Source organism: Triturus cristatus, chromosome 1_1 (assembly GCF_964204655.1).
Source record: "Triturus cristatus chromosome 1_1, aTriCri1.1, whole genome shotgun sequence".
NCBI lineage: Eukaryota > Metazoa > Chordata > Amphibia > Caudata > Salamandridae > Triturus > Triturus cristatus.
Window position 1 is genome coordinate 824,671,487 of NC_140579.1, and position 22,091 is coordinate 824,693,577.

Consider the following 22,091-nt stretch of genomic DNA (forward strand, 5'->3'; position numbering starts at 1 on the left):
CCAAATGTCCATGAGATGGGCTATCTCACGCCCTCCCCAACCAGGTTAAGGAGTCACACACCAGCTCCATTGCTGCCATGTACCCCTTTCGTGCCTCAACACCCCACCAACCCCCTGGCACGGACACTGTCCTTGGCCTGCCATGCAATCTTGCCCACGGGGTCCGTAACATCTCCCTGTGACCATTGCCTCGCTGCTGCCTATGCTTGCATGCCCTCCGCTATATCTGCTCTTTGAATGGCCATCCTTTTCTTCAATGCACAGAGATAATTCAGATTGCATCTGCTGCTGCGCATGCTCCTGACACCAGGCATGGGCGTAGGAAGTGTGGGGGATGCAGGGGATATATCCTCCTGAGATTTTGGAGTGGGGGGGACCTGGGGGATTAGGGTGGGGGGACAAGGGTACAAAATCATTCCCCCTCTCTTTTCTATGATTCGCAGGGCAACATTGTTACCTTAACACGTTTACACTCATTATTCAGAAATCAGTGAGTGCTTTTGCCTGAAAAGCTCAGGACAGGACTACAGGGCCTGCATGGGACCTGTTTCAATGTCCATTGCTTATATCCTTACACAACGTAAGGAGTTTGGTTTAAAAAGACCACATCCCTGAACACAGAGCCGCCTTACACATTTTATAAGCTAAAATAATTACAACTGTTGAAAAGGATCACATTAAACGTTTTCCAGTCCATCCATCAACCAACTATTGCAGTCCCTCTAGGAATGGTGCACTTCCCCACCCTGGGAAAACAATGTTATTCAAAGAAAGAAGATTAAAATAAGTTTGCAAACTTCATGGTCTCTCTGCTTCCTGCACAAGCACTTTTAACATGTGCTGACTGCTTTCGGGCCACTGGAATTATGCAGCAATGGAGGAAAAAATTATGTTGCAGTGTTGACTAAAATATGCAGCAAAGAAAAGGCTGCAGCGTAATGCGGTGCATTTTATGATACTTTATTATTTTGACATTTTGATACATACTGACAGCCTCTGCAAAACAATTGCCTCATTAGTACCTGTGTAATATACAAATGCAGCAGTGAGAAATGTGACCAGTAAACCTTTGCAAAGGGCCCTCCACTTTGCGGCAACATAAATCACATTTTTATTAGTAATTTGTGATCCGTTTAAACAACAATGTTTTTGTTGGAATTGTTATATTATGTGGCAAATATAGTACAGTCATAATTAAGTGGAAAACATTTGCAAACTAGGATATTGTGCCAGTCATGTTTTTTTAATCCTTTCCATGAATATCTTTTAATATCATTTCTTTGAAGTCTTACTTAACAACTAATAATTTTCCCCCAACCACTCCACCACTTACTCCCACTACACTGTTATACAACATCTCTCCTAACTTTACACCCAGGGCTGCATTTCTCTATAAGAATTTACTGTCACCTATCCCTGAAAGATCCAAAACAACAACGAGCTATTGTGGGAAGCAGATGTATCCATTTCACTCCATTCAACTGCTTGGTATAAATTTTGGCTTAAATTATTTAAAACTTCCAAAGCTACTTGCATTACACAATCTTTATTTTTCATTTATAACAGAGCTCTTATTACCCCTGAATGTATACCAAAGTTTTCTCCCACCTCCTCTCCTTTATGCTGGTCTTCTTCTTCCTTTACAGGGACTTTAATTCACCTACATATGATTGTTTCAATGTATTGACATTTTGGGATTCTATCTGGGCTAAATGTCTAGAAATGATTCAATCTAATATTCCATTATCAATGCAAAACGATTTCCACTGCACTGCTTCACCAAATTTTGATAATATTTCTCCTAAACCTATGTTACTTGATCTTTTTATTGGCATCGCGTTTAAAGTGATCCTTTCGTGTTGGAAAGATACCTCTAAATTATCAACATTAACGTGGTAAAATTTTATATGTGATGAACATAGAATTGCCACTGTTTCTTCACTCTCATTGTCTCAGAAAATTAAATCTGATTTACTATGGCTACCTTCACTTCATATCTTTCTGCTCAAGCACCTATATCTTAGCTATTATAATATTTGTGCCCATTTATTTATTTACTTATTTATGTATTTCCCCCTCTCTCTCACTCTCTCTCTCTCTCTCTCTCTCTCTCTCTCTCTTTCATACTTCATAGTTTTACAACATAATATGGTATATTCATTGACTGGTATTGCTCTTTTTAATTCTCTAAATTATTTGACTTTGTTTTATTTTTTTCTACTGGTTGCTATTTAATATTGATATTGTATTGATGTTATTGTTTTTTTCTTTTTTTTAACTCTTTTTATTGATGCAGGCATGGCAAGTATAACACACAAAATCAAATCGTACATTGGTGCATTCGAGGTAGCAAGACAATTATAACACAGGATTATTAACTTTGGTCTCATAACACATAGATCCTTTCTCAACACATTGAACACTTAACCCCTTCGCCGCGACAGGAATTCCGCCGCGGCGCTGGGGGGGTTTGGGGGCAGTTGCGGTGCCGCCATGCTCGTGACGGAACCACTCCGTCATGAGTCACGGGTGAGCTGTGCTCATGACGGAGTGGTTCTGTCATGACTCCGCCCACTGCGCTAATCGCCCGCACAGGCGGGGAATTAGCGCCGCGTGGGCGGAGCGGCCGTCAACGGCCGCAGCATGACGGAACAACTCCGTCATGAGCACAGCGCACCCGTGGCTCATGACGGAGTGGTTCCGTCATGAGCGGGGAAGGGGTTAACAAGAGATGGTTACAGTATGTTGTGATCTCATTCCTCTATACTGGGGGCCTTGGCCTCTACCGGCAGACAGAGAGATCCTCTCGCACATTCCACTTTTCCCATATCTTAGTCCATTTATGCGGGCATCCTCTACTCTCATAAACCCCCAATCGGCCTGCATACACCAGTCCATATCAAATTTCCAGTCTCTCAAGGTTGGTGCCACATCTGCTCTCCATTTCTTCACAATGTTGCGCTTGCCACTGTAAAGCCCAGTGTAACCCAAATTTGTTCTCCGGCCGTATGGTCTGTCTTATCCCAAGCATTCAATAAACACCATTGGGGTGTCCTCTCCATCTTTTTTCTACACACTGTATGCAGACATGTAGTGACCTTGCCCCAGTATTCTTGTATCTTCGGGCAGTCCCCCCATAGATGTAGGAACGTGCCTGTCTGCCCACATTGTCTTGGACATTGCATTGAGGTGGTTTTGCCCATTTTAACCAATGTGATGGGTATGTAATATGTTCTGTGGAGAATCTTTAGCCAGGCCAACTTAAATCGGGAGCGAATGGCCACCTCTAGCGGTTATGCGAGAGCCTCCATCCACTCTTCATCAGTAAAAGTTCCCATATCTCCCTCTTATTTTGTCTGGACTGTCTGTAGGGTGTCGGGCGAGTTGTAGAGCAATTTCTGGTATGTCAATGAGATCGCCTTATTCTTAAGGTAGTGGTCTAGGAGCCGTCCCAAGTGGGATTGCTCTTAATGGGGTGTGTCGTTTCTGAAGGTACCGATAGGACTCCATCTGGGACATCTCATATTCCCACTGGAGGTCTACAAAGGGCTTGATTTTCCCCCCTTCCATAGGTTACCCACCCTTGAAAGACCAATGCAGTCCCACCTGCCTGGTGCACCAGTAATCCCAGTCTCTGTGAGTCCCATAACGGGGTAACAAGAGTAACTTTATCTTTCCAGCCCAGTGTCTCTAGTGCCCTGTGCCAAAGCTTGATCGTAGTCAATGTCGCGATGTATATTGATTTGTTTCCCCCCCCATATAAAGGCCTCTAAGGAAACCTCCCGGCATCATTTTGCACCTATCTAGCCTGTACGCAGGCTCATTTTGCTCCACCTGGGTCCATCTATTGAACACTATTAACTATGATGCACAGTAATAATATTGGAGCGCTGGGAGGGCAATCCTGCCATTGTACCAGCCTTTGATCAGCTTATTTTGTGCTATTCTGGGGACTCCTCCATCCCAGAGGAGCGACCGTACCTCTGTCTCAACAGCACAGAAGTATTTTGGACGTACCAGATAGGGTGTATTTTGCAAAACGTAAACAAAGCTGGTGACTGCCATAATTCTATACAGGGAAGCACTGCCAATAGGGATAAAGGCAGGGATCTCCAATGTTTAACATCTTCTTGTAGCCATTGTAAAGGCGGGTCCAAATTATGGTCATAAAAGACCACTGGATCCGTGGTAACATAGATCCCTAGATAGCGAAATCCCTCTGTGGTGATCTGCATGACACAGGATCTGGGGAGCCGGGCGGGACCAACTGATGACATATATGACCGACTTGTCCCAGTTTATTGTATATCCTGAATATTTTTGGAATAGAGTGAAGATATGTACCCTGTGTAGAGACGAATAGGGGCTTTCCAGGTAGTGAAGGATATCATCAGCGTAAAGGGTAATACGATCTTGCCAATCCTCCAACCAGTTTGAAACCCTTATAAGCAGGGCACCTCTTATCAAATTCACCAATGGCTCCAACACCAAGGCAAAGATTAACGGTGAGCGGGGACAACCCTGCCTCGTCCCTAGGTGCAAGTTGAAATGCTTTGATCTACCCCCATTAACTACGACCTGTGCTAGGGGCTCCGAGTATGAAAGTTTAACCCATGCTAAAAACTTCTCTCCGAAACCAAACTTCTCTAAGACTGAGAAAAGGAAGGGTCATTCGATTATATCAAATGCCATTTTAGCGTTTAAAGACATAATGATTGCATCTTCCCTAACAGTGTTAGACCTCCCCAGTACTCCATAGAGGTGACGAAGGTTTAGTGAGGTGTTTCTTGCCGGCATGAATCCTGACTGGTCAGGATGAATCAACCTTTGAAGCAGTGGTGCCAGTTGCGTCGCCAGGATTTTAGCTAATATCTTGACCTCTGCGTTTAATTGCGATATCGGTCTATATGACACACAGTTTCCCGGGGGTTTCCCAATCTTGTGAATGATAACTATATTCGCTAATCGTTGGTCATCAGGCAGTTTTCTGTTTTTAACACTTTCTTGATACATACTCAATAAGTGCGGGCCAATGTTAATGCATTTAATTTATAGAGTTCGATTGGCAGGCCATTGGGTCCCATTGCTTTGCCGGAACGCAACGCTCCTATTGCCTGCACTATTTCACTCTCTGTTAAATCCAAGTCTAGATTGTCTTTGTCCTCCACTCTGAGGGCTGGGATACCCATAGTGGCTAAGAGCCCGAGAGATCAGTTGTGATGAAGTATATAGACGCTCATAATACACTCCACAGGCATCCGCTATTTCCTGCCTATCTCTTAGCGGTGCACCAGTGTCAAGGTTGAGCTCAACTACCCATCTAGAGGCCAGTTCTCTTTTATCCAAGCTGGCGAGCAATTTGCCCGCTTTATCACTAACCTCATAAACACGATGTTGGGACGCTCGATTCTGCGCTTTTGCTGCCTCCTCAGCAATTTCTTTGCATATTCTCTGCTTCATTTTTAGCCTGTGTGGTATATCTGGGGACACTGACGTTTGTAATTCTGTTTCTAATTTTCAGATTTCTGCTTCTATTTCTATCAATTGTTTCTGCCTTTCCTTCTTGTGGCCGGCTATTAATGAGATGCCCTGGCCCCTAATAGCTGCCTTGTAAGCCTCCCATAATATTTGAGCTGAGTCCACTGACTACTTATTTTTTACAGAATAGTTTTTCATTGCTGTTATTAAGCCCGTTTTGACAGATGGCACCTGTAGGTACCAGGGGTTGATTGCTATGTGACTGTGCCATTCATGTTTGAGCTGCTCTTGTGGAAAAAGGAAGGAGAAGTGCTGATGACAGAAACTGCATGGCTCAGAGACAGATGGCTTGTGATTCCACTATTAAGCGTATTTGTCATATTCTGTGATTGGAAGCATATCCCACTTTGTAAATGTATTTTAATCTCAATAATTCTCATTAAACCTTAAATAAACATGTGTATCTATTGGTTAAATTAAATAAAGTAATATGCTGTAACTGGTCAGTGAAATGCCAAACAAATACTAAAAATAGGGATGTTTTGCTCTTTCTGGCCACAGCTCAGACTCCGCCCACAGACCCAAATCTCAGGTTATCCTCGCCCTCTGATTCTCCTCCCACAGTTTTCCTACTTTATAGGTCTCGCCTGACCCAGCGCATGCGCTGGTCTGGCGAGACTTATTGAGAGGGCTCCAAAAAGTGCTACCAGGCCAGCCTAGAGCTACAGTGCAAGTGCGCGGGCGCGCGCGCCGCGCTTTGCCGCGATTACTTTCACTTTCGCGGCCGCACGGCCGCTTTGCATAGCCAATAGGTCTCGCTTTTGGGACCTTTATAAGTATTTAGTTATGCAACTGTTGCATGGCTAAACACTTATAAGGTCCCAAAGGCGAGACCTATTGGCTATGGCAATGCTTGTTTAATCTGCTAGCTGCCCAGGGAACTAGGGTTCAGCTCACTAATTTAAAGGAAGCGTTGAAGGTTGTAAGGAGAGTAACTATATAATAGAAGTGTCTATGAACAGAAATCAAGAAAGACCAGCATTCTTTGACATTGTATTTGGTCACAGACAATTCAAATTCTGTCTATAAACCACAAAGGACAGAAACGCCATTGCAACCGGCTATGTCCAGTCTTGGGACCTGTAACTATGCTTAACATACGACGTAATCAGCACCTTACTGACCAAGCCCAACAGGGCTGCAACTGTTTTCAGGCTGCTTGTGTTACTGAGGAGATGTGGCCAGGGTTTTCTGGCTGTACTGTTCTTATTGGAGCAAGATCAACGATTATGTGCGCACGTTTCTGTGGCCGGTGTGGCACACTGTGCAAAAAACGATGGACTGGAATAAAGCCCAGATATTTACCAGTGGCAAAGATTGATTCAAACCATAATTTTTTTGTTCTTTCAGGATAGTAGTAGAACAGCATAATGTTGTAAGTAAAAAAAGACTGTCTAGGACGTGCCGGTCTAAAATACCACCCAAAAAGGCTCTAAGGAGAAGAAACTGCACTGGTTAACATCATATATTCATTTATATGCAATAACATGATGACATCAGTTTTATTTTGTTTTCTTCTGCAGCCAATTAAAAATGTATTAATTATATTTCATCCCCTATGTTTGGGGACTTAATAAAATTATAATACAAAACTTGTAATTTAATACATAGCATTGCTACACTGCTTTATAATGAAGTATTTCCAGTGTTTATGATAGGCTCTCTATGTGCCCATACATTTATACATACAAGCAAGGGGACAGGTTCACCAAAAGAATGTAATATTGTTTATTGGCACTCACAGCCACAACTCAAGTGTTTGGCTATATGTGGCAAAGTCTACAGCTGTAGAGCACGTCTAAGTCTTGGCAGAAACACCACCCAAAAAGCAACTTTATCAGTAGCTCTAACTGGAAGCTCCAAGACAAAGAAAATCTTTCATGAGGACTGGGGAACATAACTGATGGGACAAGTGGTTCAAAACCTTCGTGGAATGCTCAGTCACAACAACTAACATTTGGAAAGCCATCTATTTTGCCTTTACGTGTTAACGCAATACTCCACTGCACATTAAAGTCTCTAAGCAGAAAGATTCACCTTGGCAAGGACAGGTAATTGCTTAGATGTAAGAAAGGTACACAGACTCAAAAGCTCTTGAATTTTATAAGGTTTCTAGTGCTGAGCAATATGGTGTCACTAATTAGTTTCATGCAAGGATGGGAAAGGACTGTCTCAAATTCTAGGCAACAGGATCAGCCGCAAGTTCAAGAATGAAGAAATATGCCACTATCAGGTTCAGTAGACCCTGGCAAACTGACTGCGGGAATAAAATACGCCTACACAATCACATATGGGCTCACATACACCCGTCATGCTAAATTCTTAGCTAGCGGTAGATCCACAGTCTCAATGCCGGTGATTACCTTGTTCAAGTTGAATATTTACCAGTGTCTAATTAGTCTCCCTCATCCTAAATATATACGGTACGCTTCTTTTCAGCCTGGTGACTGAGATCTACCTCTATGAACCACTTAGTAACCAAATACTCTTAAGGAAGCTTTCTTAAACATGGCATATCTAACAGGAGGGTGCAAATGGTTCGAATTCATTTGGAATACTTACAGGGGTGAGACCAAATGTTCCCGAGCAAAACCTCAGGCCAGTAAAGAACTCCACTTCATAGCAAGCTGTGTTTTGGAACACCAACCTGAAGTCTGCTAACAGTGAATAGCTCATCAGCACCACCTGGAAGTAGGGTATCCTGGTGAAGGACTAGCTCTCACCAGTGGGTAGATGCAATAAATGATGTAGAAGTTGTCAGGGCCAAGAGTTTGGGGCAGAAGTGTGATGCAGTGCGTCACTTGCACACAGTATCTGTAAACTGTTACAATACAAGGCAGCACAAAAATTCAATAGTCAGGATTGAAACAGGCATGAGTAAATGTGATGTATTCTTAGTCCTTCCTACGCATTAAAAGCTACAAGAGAAATCAGTTGAAGAATTTAATAATGAAAAGGTGCCTTAAATAAACCCCGAAAACAAAGGTGAGGATTCTCAGTCTGTTGTTTTAGGCATTTCTGCGCATAAATGTATCCAGAGATCTATTTTTCCCCTCAAAACTGCACTGAAATCACATGAAATTAGAGGTAATGTAATGCAAATGTATTCTACAATGTTCTCAGAAGTGAAATGAAGGACGATTAGGAAAAAAAGAGAAATACCACACCATTTGTATTTGAGTGGTTGAATCTCACATCAAATTTCATATTGAGAAAAAAAATGGGCTGAAAAGCGATCCAGAGTAATTACCAGTGGTGAAGATCAATTCCAGCATTCAACACATCACTATTTTTCACAGTGACCCTTGGATGCAACACCTAAGCAACTGTACAGTCAGTCAGTCAAAAATCCTTTATTGCTTCATTAATTAAAATCATTTGCAATTAATGGACGGAAACGTAAATGTAGATCAAATACATTATATACAAGAACTTAAAAATTCTGATCAATTTCATAGTAGGCTCCATAAAATTGACAATTCATAATCAATATGGAAACTAAAACCATATCATTAATGGCCAAAAAGTGCAAGGACTGTGAAGGTGCGTGATATCATCAGTGAAGGATGAATAGGTTTAAATTAAATTGCCTCCCAGGGGGCTGAAAATAGCAGATGTTATCTAGGTGTGAATATTTAATCAGAGCCATATGGACTAAATGTACATAGCTGTGCTTGCAGACATGCAGATCTGACATGATGCATCACCTTTTTACCAGACGCAGTTGAAGTCTGTGGTGCTTCACAGTGAATGTTAGGGTGTTTGTCCAATTTATCAGCGTCTTTAAAAGCTGCTTGCAACAGGAAAATATACTTACCAAAGTTTGCGAGGTCGCATGGCTCCACTATATTAAAAGCCAAGTTTGTGGTCTCATTGCAAGTTTGTATCCCGTTTTTAAGGAACAGAGGTTTTAGCAAGGCAAGACGAGCATTCAAAAGGACAGGACAGCAGAACAGCAGGTGGTTAAAAGTTTCCATTTGATATCCACATAGTCTGCAATTACTGATCAAAGAAATGGAGTGCCATTTAGGATTCAGCTCTTTTGTTGGTTGGCACATCAACCTTGCAGCCATGATTTGTTGTATCTAAAGCTATGGGGTAACCCAGTATCCCTCAGAACCTGGGCGTGTATGATACAAGTAACAATCGGTTCTGTCGGGTGTTAGAACAATTCCTTTGTAAGGAATTGTTCTACCATTTTTTTATTTTTTATTGAACATCATCAAAACAAAATATATACATAAATTTACTTTAACATAAATATCTGATACAGCAAAATTCCTTCGGTTTAGGTTTTAATCTCTTAAAGTATATATAAAAATACAATATATCATTTGTATATATGAAAAGAAAAAGAAAAACAAAAACATGGTGAAAGATCTTGAGAAGGAGACATAGAATCAGAGATGTATATAATTAATTATCGAGGAGTTTCCATATTCCCATCTAACACCATGTCTGTATGAGTATATGTCTACCCCCTTTTTTTTTTTAGTTTAGCCATCTGTTTTAAGTTTCCATTTTTCAAGTGGGGCCCAGATCCGTTTCCCAAGCTGCCTTGTATTCCCACCTTTTTTTTTGTATAGAGCTTTCTCTAGATTGTAAATAGCCAATAGTTTTGTAAGCCATTGTTGGAATGAAGGAGGGTTGGAATCTTTCCATGCCGTTGTAATACAAAGCCGGCTCAACGTCATTGCGATAAACAGAAATTCTTGATGGAGTATGTCCTGCCCTTCCTTTACCACCCCAAGAACCATGATCTCATTAGTTAAATTAATAAAGATCCCCAATTCGTCTTTAAAGAAGTTTTCTATAGCTTGTTTAAAGGGATCTAGATTAGGGCAGGTTGCAAACATATGTATTGTGTCTGCCTCCAAACTCTGACATCTAGGACAAGAGATCCCACTCGTACCCCCCCAGCGGGCAATTCTATACGGAGTATAATATAATTCATGCAGAGTTTTGTAATATTGTGCCTGTAAATTTGCGACTTTTAGAACAGTGTTTCCAAGTCTGAGTGATTTTTCCCCCTCGTTCCCAACTAAATTAAGTTTAGTTCTCCATTTTTCAAAAACCTTTTCTCTATCATCCTCCTTATATTGGCATAATGCACCATAGAGTTGAGAAATTGAGCATCCCTTCTCAGCTCGAATAAGTTCCATCAGGTCTATCCTAGTAACCTTACAATAGCCTGCTTGTTTTCTCTGCAGTACTGATCTTATCTGTAAGTATTTGAAAAAATCTCTCCGATCCAATTTATATAATTGCTGTGCCCTTTCAAATGTTATTAATCCTGACTGGTCCATAATATCTCCTATCATACCAACCCCAAGTTTATCCCATCGCCTCATAACTTCATCATGAAATACATCTGGAAGGAGTTCATTCAAGTATAAAGGGGTATAAAAATTCATTCTTCCTAATTTAATTTTCTTCTTAATAATTGACCATAGTGAAATGGCCGCCCCCAAAACCTTGAACTTCGTTCTTTTGTAGTAGTTTTGTTCTTTATATGTAAGAAGTCCCTTGTTAGAATCCAAAACCAGCAGATCATAAATGTCCGGGATACTCACGCTACTCTTCCAAATATCTTTCGTATTCCCACCGAGAAGTCCTTTACAATACTGAAGGACTGAAGCAAAATAATATGCCTTAAAGTCAGGAACTGCGAGCCCCCCCTGTTCTTTAGGGAATGCCAGCCTCTTTATAGCTCTTCGAGTTCTACCCTTTGCCCAAATAAATCGATTACACATCCCCTCTATTTCCTTGAACCAATTATTGACAAATAATAAAGGAATTGTGCGGAATAGATACAAAATCTTGGGCAGAAACAACATCTTTATAACATTACATCGCCCTATAATTGTTAGATGTAGATTGTCAATCCTATCTAAATCTAGTTTTGCCTTTTTAATTAATGGGGTCAAATTTTTCTCCACTGCCTTAGTTAGATCGGATGTTATAATAACCCCTAAGTAGACCGCAGACTCTATAACTCTATCATCATTAATTCTTGCAAATTGATTTAAGACTATTTGTGTTTTCCCTTGGTTCAATTTGTATCCTGACAATAATCCATATTTCTTAGCCTCCTTCTCAATTTCTCCTATTGCTATAGCTGGTGTTGATGATGTAATTGCTAAGTCGTCTGCATATCCCAAGATTTTGGTCTCATATCCATTCAACACAATTGGGGTGATATTTTTATTTTTTTCTATATGTCTAATAAATGGATCTATATAACAAGCAAAAAGTAGAGGGGAACATGGGCATCCTTGCCTGGTCCCACGCTCAATTTTTATTACTTCACTCAGTTCCCCCCCTACTCTCAATCTAATGCTTGAACTTTTATACAGGGCTTTTAATGCTCCTATACAGACTTGCCCAAAATTGTATTTATTCAATGTTGCCCATAAGAAATCCCACGAGACCCTATCAAATGCTTTTTCAGCGTCAAGCAATATTAAGGACATAGGGTCTCGTGAGGCCGTCGTACCGTCCAACAACGTAAATACCCTTCTAATATGATCAGCTGTCCCCCGCCCCGGTATGAACCCATGTTGCCAGGGTGTTACTATCTTCCCAATTATCGTACTCAACCTGTTTGCCAGAATTTTAGAATAGACCTTAGTGTCACTATTCATTAAGCTGATTGGTCTGTATGATCCGGGATCCATAGAGTTTTTATTCTTTTTTAAAAACACCACCATTGAAGCTTCTCCCCAAGACCCAGGAGGGGCAGCCCCATTTTGTATTAACCCCATTAGATTATTAATGTCTGCTTTTAGAATTGAAAAAAATTTCTTATAAAATTCTAATGGTATTAGGTCAGGTCCGACTGCTTTTCCTGACGGGAGATCCATGAAAGCTCTTTGTATTTCTTCCGGGGTGAAATTGATTTCCAGAGAGTTCTTGTCTTCTTCTGTAAGGTTATCTAGAGAGGAGGATTCTAAATATCCCTCGATTTCTATTGCTTCTGGTTCTCCATGATCCTTAGTATACAGTTTCTTATAGAAGTTCTGAAATACAGAGCAGATGTCCTTTGGTGTTTTTACTAGTCCTCCTGCCTCAGTAATCATTTCTGTTATCTGCCCCTGAGTAGCTGCCTGCCGGGTTTTTATCGCCAGGATTCGTCCTACCTGTTCGCTATATTCATGTTGCTCTTCTCTTCTAGCTAAGTATTTACCAGCTGCCTTTGCAGCATATACTTCACCCACTGCTGCTTTGGCTAAAGCTAATTTTTGCGTTGCTTTTGTCACATCTTCCTTCCCTCTTATACTTCTTACCAGATCTTCCTCTAGTTTTGCTACTAAGTTTGTCTTCTTCTCCATAATTTCTTTTTCCTGTTTACTCCGTCTAAGAGAGTAACTTAAAGTTTCCCCCCTGATACCTGCCTTCATTGCGTCCCATACTATTTGAGGTGGCGCTGTATCCCTATTATTTTCCAAAAATTCTCTTAACCAAGTTTCCATATGTGTAACATAATCTGTATCCTGTAACAATGCTCTCTCAAAAGTCCAGCTATTTATTCTTTTCTGTGAGTTTGGTATAGAGATCTCCAAAAAAAGCGGATTATGATCTGAAATCAATCTGGGCATCTTTTTAATTTTCACTTGCGGTATTATCGAAGGAGAAATCAAAAAATAGTCTAGTCGAGCTAGGGTTTTGTGGGGGGCCGAATAATATGTGCTGCCTCCTCCTCCATTTTTATGTTCCCAAATATCAATTAAGCCATTGTCTTGCATAAGTTGTATCAATGCTCTATGGGTTTTCTTCTTTTTGCCCATGAACCTTACAGGATCGTCTCTCCACAATCCATTAATACCATTTATATTTAAATCACCACAGAGTATAATGGGGAGAGACCAGTTTGGTAATTGAGAATTTATATAGATAAGGGTTTCCGGGTCATCAACTGTTGGTGCGTAAATAGAGCATAGCGTAAACTTAAAATTTTGTATATGACACTCCGCCAAGACCCATCGGCCATGACTATCTACCTGTTGTTTTTTTAGTATGATTTCATTCCCCCGTCCTAGTATTGCGACCCCACGTGTTCTGGTGCCCTGAGTCGTACAAGTCAAGATTTTATATCCCAGGTGTTCCAATAGAGATTTCTGTGATATCTCTATATGCGTCTCCTGAACACAGATGATGTCAGCTTGCAAAGTTCTAAAATATTCTTTCACCTCCCTTCTTTTCCTTGCCTCATTTAAACCACATACATTAATTGTGACTATGCGCATCATTTTTCTTTTTTTCCACCCGTTTTAGATTACTTTCCTTTTCTGATGATGATTTTTTCCCCCCTTTCCTCCCCAAACAACCCCCCCACCCCCCCCTTACCTCCACTTGAGGCATCCTGGGTCCAGCCGGAACCAGGTGTGGGCGCCCGAAGATTAGTATGCCTCAGTGCTCCCCCCCCCCACCCTGCCTGAATTTTATATTTCAAGTGAATGAAAGAGAGAATAAAGAGATCTTTTAAGTCCAGGATTATAATCCTACTGAGTATATTTTCGGATATTACTTCCTACATGAGTTATATTTATTATTGATCTCATGTAATTACTCACAGTAGGGTTATTCTTATAAAAAAATACTTTTTGTGCAATACATATTTATAAGAAAGATATTAATTCTTATTCGTTTTCAGATGCTATTTTTTAACCGTCTCTGAAATTTCTTTGAGATAATTTTCCGCTTGGATTTCACTCGTGAAGCTACGGATTGCCCCCTTAAATATTATTTTTAGTCGAGCAGGATTTTGTAGATATACTTTAGCTCCAGTCTGTTCAAATGGAGTAAATAGCTGCCGCAGTCTCCATCTTCTTTCAACAGTTGCATGGGCGAAGTCTGGCCTGACAAAGTATGTACTGCCATTGTACTCTCTCTTGCTTGTAGGACGAGCTAGATCGTATATAGAATCTCGAAGTAAGTAATTTCCAAAGAATACCAACATTGCCCTTGGATATTTTGATTGGTTCTGTGGTTCTGTGTTTTCTTTGACTGAGTGAGGGGAAAACGATGGGCTCTTTGAACTTCTCTCTCTAGGTCCCAAGTTTGCAATTCAGGAATAGATATTTTTAAGAGTTTAATCACATACCCCCTAGGGTCGTTGTCTTCGGCCCCTTCTGGGATCCCTAGGAATCGCAGATTATTTCGCCTTGCCCTGTTTTCCTGTTCCTCAACCTTTGTCATTAAATCCTGTATGATACTTTCTTGATTTTTTTCCTGCTTTTGTAGGTAAGTAACCTCCTTTTCTAGATGGTCGGTCCGGGTTTCAACTGATGCCATCCTTTCAGAGATTGCTAAACAGGTACTACCTACTTTATTTACAGCCCCTTGTAGTTTTTGGATAGCTACATGATGTTTTTGAGTGTCCATTTTTATATCTGTATGCAGCTTCTTTATTGAAGTCAATATCTCTTTCAAGGATGGTTCGTCTGTTTCTCCTACCTCATCGTCTTCAGAGATATACATTGTAAATCCCTCCCTACTACTTTCTCGGGATGCTGATGTTTCCTTTGGTTTTTTAGATTTAAAGTTTTTACGAGAGTTGGTAAGCTCTGTATTACTTCCTTGATCAGTGGTTTCATCATAGGTAGATTTATTTAATCTCTTATTCCTTATTTTTCTTTTCTCCAGTTTTTTCCTGGGAGTACTTCCTTGCCCCGGATCACTCTCTTTCCATTTACCAGAGCTGCCTGATATTTCCTGGGTTATTGGATCTTGGTCTTGGTCTTGTCTTTTACTAACACCACTTGCCTCACTAGAGGTAGAAATTCCAGTCTCATATATATCTATATCAGATTCATCTGAATGTGAGTCAGTTTGTGCCACGGATAATTTATCAGGTGCGGGATTCAGAGTTGCAAATCGATCAATCGCCGGGAGTCTTTCGTTGCCTCCTCCCAGTTTTGTTGGCTCCTGGACTGTTACATCGTGGCTTATCCCTTTATTTGCCCCCATTTTAGACAGTGGGCTAAAGATATTTAATATGCTGGGTTGCAATGCAGTTGTCTTGTCTGTCGCAGTCGCCTTTGCATTTGCTTTCAGGTCTCTAATAGTTTGCAACCGTTTTGCTTTTTTTAACATTAATTCCGTTTCTGTAGTCTCTTCTAGATCTTTCTCTTTCTCTTTACCTTTCTCTTTGATTTTTTCCTTCTTGTTTGTTTTGTCCTTATCTTTATCTTGATCTTTATCTTTTTCTGGGCGTTTTCTACCTCCTCTCTCTTTCCCCTTCTCCTTCTCCTTCTCCTTCTCTTTATCATTTGGTCTATCCTTCCGCACATCTTTTTCTTGCTCCTTGCTTTTTATAACCATGGCTTTAGTACCTCTAGTTTCTTGTTTTAGAAGTATGTGAGAGCCATTTGGAAGAGGGCAAGATGGCGGCAGAAGGACTGGACGCTGACTGAGCTCCCTCCTGCCCTCGCAAAATCCCTGCGTGAACACTGGGAGTATCGGGAGAATTAAGAGCGAAAATGAATTACGATTGAGCTGGACAGACCGAGACAACTTACTGTGCATTAAATATTGAGCTCCGAGTACCAAGTACCGAGGATAGAAGACCGAGTTTCGAGCTTCAAGCACCAAGGTCTGCAGTGAAAGCGGCGCTCAACGGCTGAAGCAGCTGAGCAGCTGAAACTGCGGAGACAGCGGAGACGGCTCGGGTCAAGTCCAAGTTCGTGGTCGAGTCGGATTGGGCGCATGTAACATTTGAGCTAAGTGCGACGGAATGAATTTAACTTAATTACTTCGAGGCAAGTCAGTCTTGATGATCTGTGCGAAGGATATGAGCAGTGAGAAAACCGAGAGATTATCCTGCAGTCCGGATTGACTTTCAGGTGAAGTTGACTAAATCCTGAGACTGTTGCTTTTTCCCCATGTGGCCGTAATTGCTTGTTTACTTACTCGGTATCCGATTCAATGCACTGCCGCATTACAGTACCACCGTATTAACGCACTTTTAACGGTTGCTCTTTGTCCTCCGATGCTCGGCGCTTTCGTCTCACTTAGACGGTTTGCTTGCTGCTTGCTGCTTGTTACCTTCTCCTCCTGCTGTCTGCTCTATAGCCATCCTAAGTGATAATCATTATCAGTGCCGACATCGGACCTGACTGGGATTGAAGACTTGATTGAGGCTAAGTGGAGAGAGTCACGGCAGAGTGGTCGAGCGGTAGCAGCGTCTCTTCGAGTAAAGAGTCATAGTCAAAAATACGAGTGAAAGGGCGAATGACAAAAAAAATTCTGCAGTAGTACCAGAATACTACCAGAATATCATTTATATTATCTGTCTCATTGGTAGCTTTTGTGGCTTGAGCCTCAGTTTAATATCAGGCAGCGAAGGCATTAACGGATGGGGAAACCCGCCTTAGAGTACAGCGCTGAGATGCTCTTGACGATAGAGAGCGAGGGACGGGAGTTGTGAATTGAATGGAGTTGAATCTACTAAAGACAGACTTTGAACTGCCAGTAATAAACCTACACTAAGTCATTCCTAAAAAATAAATATTAAATGTCAAAAGGGAAATACCATCTGTGCACCGGCCAACATTGTCTCTTTTAAGTCAGACAGAAGAGGATCTGTTCTCTGACATGACTCTGATTTGACTTGACTTGATCTTGTTTTCTAAATTGCCTGTCTGGAGGCTGTCAGTGGTTAGTCGTGCCCTGGATACAAAAAAAAAAAAAAAAAAAAAAAAAGGGGGACGCCTAGTTCTTAAAGGGCCACATCCACATAGCACATTACCATAATACCACATAATGCGAGAGGAGTCTCGGTGGAGAAACCGTGAACATCAGCACAGATATATAAGTACTGCTGCTGCGCGCAAGAGTCTGGGGAGAGAAATTAAACTTGACCTAGCATGTACTAAGAAGAATATAGATTTGGCAATAACAGTTATAGTGCCTGCAACTCAGGTATGCGTCAAAGATTTACAAAGAGACAGAATACAGACACAAAGAAAACGCAATAAACAAAATACAAGAGGTGGTATAAAGAAATCAGATCTCCCGTGTCAACTCAATTGCCAATTGAAAGCACAGGACTGGCATATAATCTTGGATATCTGGACTATCTCAAATGCATTAAAATTGGTAAGCCTAAAGCAGGAATCGGCCCTCCTGCGCCGTGCACAAACAAAACCAAAACCAAATGGACATCGTGACAAAATAGAATATAACGAACAGACTACAAAGCAAGCAGAGATAGCAGAGATAGAGAAGATGGATGTAATGAACACAGAAAGAAATGAGACTCTCCAGGAAAGCCCCCAGGAGGAGCCATCTAAATCAGACGATAAAAACTTGGTCACTGATCAGCTCATGCCTCAATTACATATCGAGAGCGCACAATGGAATGAAGAACTTGACTTTACCGAGAAAATACAAGAGACAGAAAAAGTGGATAATGGCCACACTTTAAAACCAATACTTCTAAAACGAGTAAGGAATTGTTCTAACACCCGATTGTTACTTGTATGATTTGTTGTAAGCATGTACTGATTGCGTGCCGGAGATATGGCTGTGGTCTAAGTTGTAACGGGTGGGCAGTATCATATGAGGCAATCACTGCAGCAAATGCCGGCGAGCTCTTGGATTTTAGTTTTACCAAAATCGGCGAGTATAGTCTGTGCTTTTGTTTGTTGCTTGAGAATTTTTTTCAAGAGCCAAGTGTGACAAAAGTTTGTTGTTTAGCACAGACTAATCTATTTGTAGTGTATCTGCTGCTTTGGTTAGATAGTTCGACCATAGATTTGGCTATATAGTAAAAATCTGTTGAAGAATCAAATTCAGGGTGTTCGACTTAATGATCCTGTAATAGTATTTTAAAAAGGCTCCCATGTTAGACCACATTTGTGCCTCTGACCACCATCCATCCATCTCAGTGGCTAATGCAACCACAATACAAATCCCGAAACAAGATTCAAGTCTCTTGAGTAACCCTACCACCAACATGTCACAAATTTAGGTTCACCTCTCAACATCTAGGAGTGTTGCAATCTTCCCTACCATTCAAGCTTCAAACTTACTGAAGACAGCAGCCTGTGGGCCATGTTGCTGGATGTTCAGTAGTGGCATTTACAGTCGCAACAAACAAGCCTCATTCCACCTAGGCCCTCGCCGGATCCCTAATAATTAGTTGCATGTACAGATGGCTGCTCTGAGACACATCTGCAACAAAAACTTTAAAGAAGCAGCACAACACCTTAACAGACTATTGATTACAAGAACAGCGTAAAAACACTTCCCTCCAAAAGTGGAACGCATTTAGCTCAGAATGGTTGCAAATAATCGTCTAATATCTTTTGCTGCTTAACAGTGACACTGTTCAGGGGAATGCTGCCTGAGAATTAAATACAGAGTTCAGAGATGAATGAGGAGAAAGCACAATGCATGCTCTTAAAAGATTCAAAGAATGCACAGTCACTGTAGTGTCCTGAGCTGCACTGTACCACAAATACCACAGAGAACCGCTCTTTGAAGGAGCCGGGCTTGAAAAGCTCAAAGGCAAAAAACAATATTTAGCAGAAATTCTTCTGAGAGCAACTTCGGACAATGCCGTCTTCAACTGTCAAAATATGTTAAAATTCAAAGCACTTTTTTTCAGAAATAACAACATAAGGGGTGTGCGAGTCAACGGAGCCAAGCAAGTACTGACAGCTTGAGAATATTAAAATATGCAGGAAGAACTTTACAAAAACAAAAAAACAATAGAATGCTTTGTTTATCTGCTACAATAATGACTGAACTCAAAGAATATACTGTACACGAGAAACTCGAGAAGTAGCACTTCTTTTTATCAGCTGATAAGCATGAACGTCAAATATTGATGCCCTTACACAAGAGGAAGGTGGTAGTTTCTAACTAAATAAAGCCCACAACTACAAATTTGTTACAACTTCAATGGTGCCAATTTTTCGCTCTTAGGGTTCCCTAGTTAAAATATGCAAAAAACAAAAGAGGTCTTTTTTAAAGTAGCATACTAAAACTCAAAACAAATACTGGAAGCTTAATTTCAACAAACAAAAAATATTTTTGAAGACAAGAATTACAACAAAATGTGAGCAAATACAGTGTGTTAAAAACGTATCCATCACTTCTTGCCTTCTTAGCATTCCAACAGCTGTGCAGATTTTATACTGAATGTTTTACTTTACAAAGGGCTCAATTTAACTTCATGTGCTTCATCTTATATTTGGGGAAAGGCGTAAGTGTTTTTCTTCCCAGCTGTATATTTTCAGTCAACTGCGATCCTCGAACTACTGCTTATATTTTAAATAGCATCATTATGCATAGTGTATAAAAAATATTTAGAGTGAAATACTGTTTGCATATGGCATTCAGGTCATTTTTTTCTGCAACTGCTTGTTCTCCAGAGTACAATGGAGAATAACTTGTGAAAAAGATCTTTGCAGCTAGTATTTACATACTGCCAAGTTTCCCAGAGATGTGTGGTAAGCTGTTCCACTCCTGAATTTGTGTTTGTATTCTGGGACTTGTATTTCTTATTTTATAATTGAATAAACAGGATTGCAGGTCATAGAATTCAAAGAAAAGCCCTGCACTGGGGGAACAAGTCACACATGGGCCAGGTAATATTGGCATGGCTGCCTTTCCACATAGTATCCCAGATTAATTTACAACTCTCCAGTTAGGCCAGAAATAAGTGCAGCTTCCATCAAAGCCATGATTATGAAAGCGAACTCAAGAACCATAATGAGGTCACAGTGCTTAATTTGAGCTGGTGGATGCAGGTGGGGCTCATCGGCACTCATTTTTAGGTCTCGGCTAGCGAAGGCTGCGCTTGCGCAGTCTCGCTCGCGAGATTTAATGACTTGGAGTAGTGGGGCTTTAACCCGCCCCTCTTCTCTCCTCTTCTCCATTGGCTGGCCTCTGAAATGCTGGTCAGCCATTGGAGAAGAGGTTTGTCTCTCCAAACAAGCCCCGTCCTTTTGCGATTGGGGGGCGTGTTTTTTCAAATCTTTCGCTTTTTTAAAACACGCCCATAAGACAGCGAGTCTACGGCATGTCTTGCTCACGTTACCTACACGCGCCAGTCGGCTCTCTGATTGGTTGGCAACTACCAAATAAGCACTGTGATTGGTGGACCTTGTCAACCAATCAGAGAGCCTACTGACGCGTGCAGGCAGCATGAGCAAGACACGCTGTAGACTCGCGCGGTGCAAATGGGCCATATCCAGGGATGCGGCAGTGCAATAATGGTGCAGACTATCTTGCAGCAGTATCAGTGGGTCAGCAGTGTGTGGTTTTATTGTAGGTATGCCTGCCAGCTGCTCTCCCGCCGCTGCCGCGTATATCCCCAATTGCACTCTCGCACTTGCCTGATGAGCGAAATCTCCTGACCACGCTTCGATAATTTCTGCCTGCACAGCCTTGGCATCAAACTACAGTGGCGCTCTAATCTGACTCTCGGTGGGTATAGGTGACGCCAAGGGAGGAGGACCAGCACTCAACCCGCAGTCCCGCTGTGTATGGCCCCGCTTGCGCCGCCCGCCTCGCCTTTCACACAGTTCGCACCGTGGTAGAATGCAGACGCTGGTCCCGGGGGCCCTGACTCTGCTCTCAAGCGTGCCGCTCACCTTCCGCTGTCAATGGGGCGCAGCATTCTATTCCCTCCCACACTGCTTGCGCTTCTCACGGGCCTCTGTCAGTAACGACTGCAGCTGTCTGGGACCTAGGTTCGCCGATTACTTGCCCCGCCTGCTTTCACTTTAGCCAGCGGCTGCGCTGCACCCTCCTGTGTTCAGGCCTCTCCAGCGCCGTACAGCGTTCAACTCCGTTTCGGTCTTACCCGTGCAGTGTTTTTCACTAAACTTAGGTCGATCGTTAGGTATGTTGTTCCGATTTCGTTTTCCGGGGTTTCGAGCTTTCTCGGCCATCTTCAGGCTTGGCTAGCTCCGCCCCCGATCCCCAGCTTATGGGCAATAAGGTGGTAGGATGACTCAGTCGCTGCCTACTACCTTTCTATGGTCACAAGCATACTTCTGTGACTTCGCAGATTCCCTCCTACAATTCTTACTGCCAGTCCAACAAACTCTGAAAGAGGGGGAGGACATGCAACGTCTCTAAGGATGCAACCAGGTATATAACAAACCAAATGTGTTACGGGCAGAGGACCCCTCATGTGCCATCTGTAGCTCGTCCAACGAGCCCTCCTATTGCACTGCATTTGGCATCCTACGCAACCTGCATGCCTCCTCCCGATGCAATGCCACTGCCTCTGCCTTACCCCATGTAAGTGTTGGCGCCTGCCAGTGATCCAAGATAGCGGTACAAAAGGGGGTGGTGATGGACGGAGCATCAGAACCAATCAAACACTCAAAAACGATGGATTTAGGCCCAGATCTCTGTACTGGGGTGAATGTATGACATTGTTATGCATTCTGTCCATCAATTGTTGTTTTTGCATTTGTCACACCAAGTGGGAAGGGTATGCCCAGACGTGGGTCCCTTGCTCTCCATGCCACTGGAATCAAGCTATCCTGGCTGAAGAGGGGTGAAACCCCGAAACCGGTCCTAGGATGCTG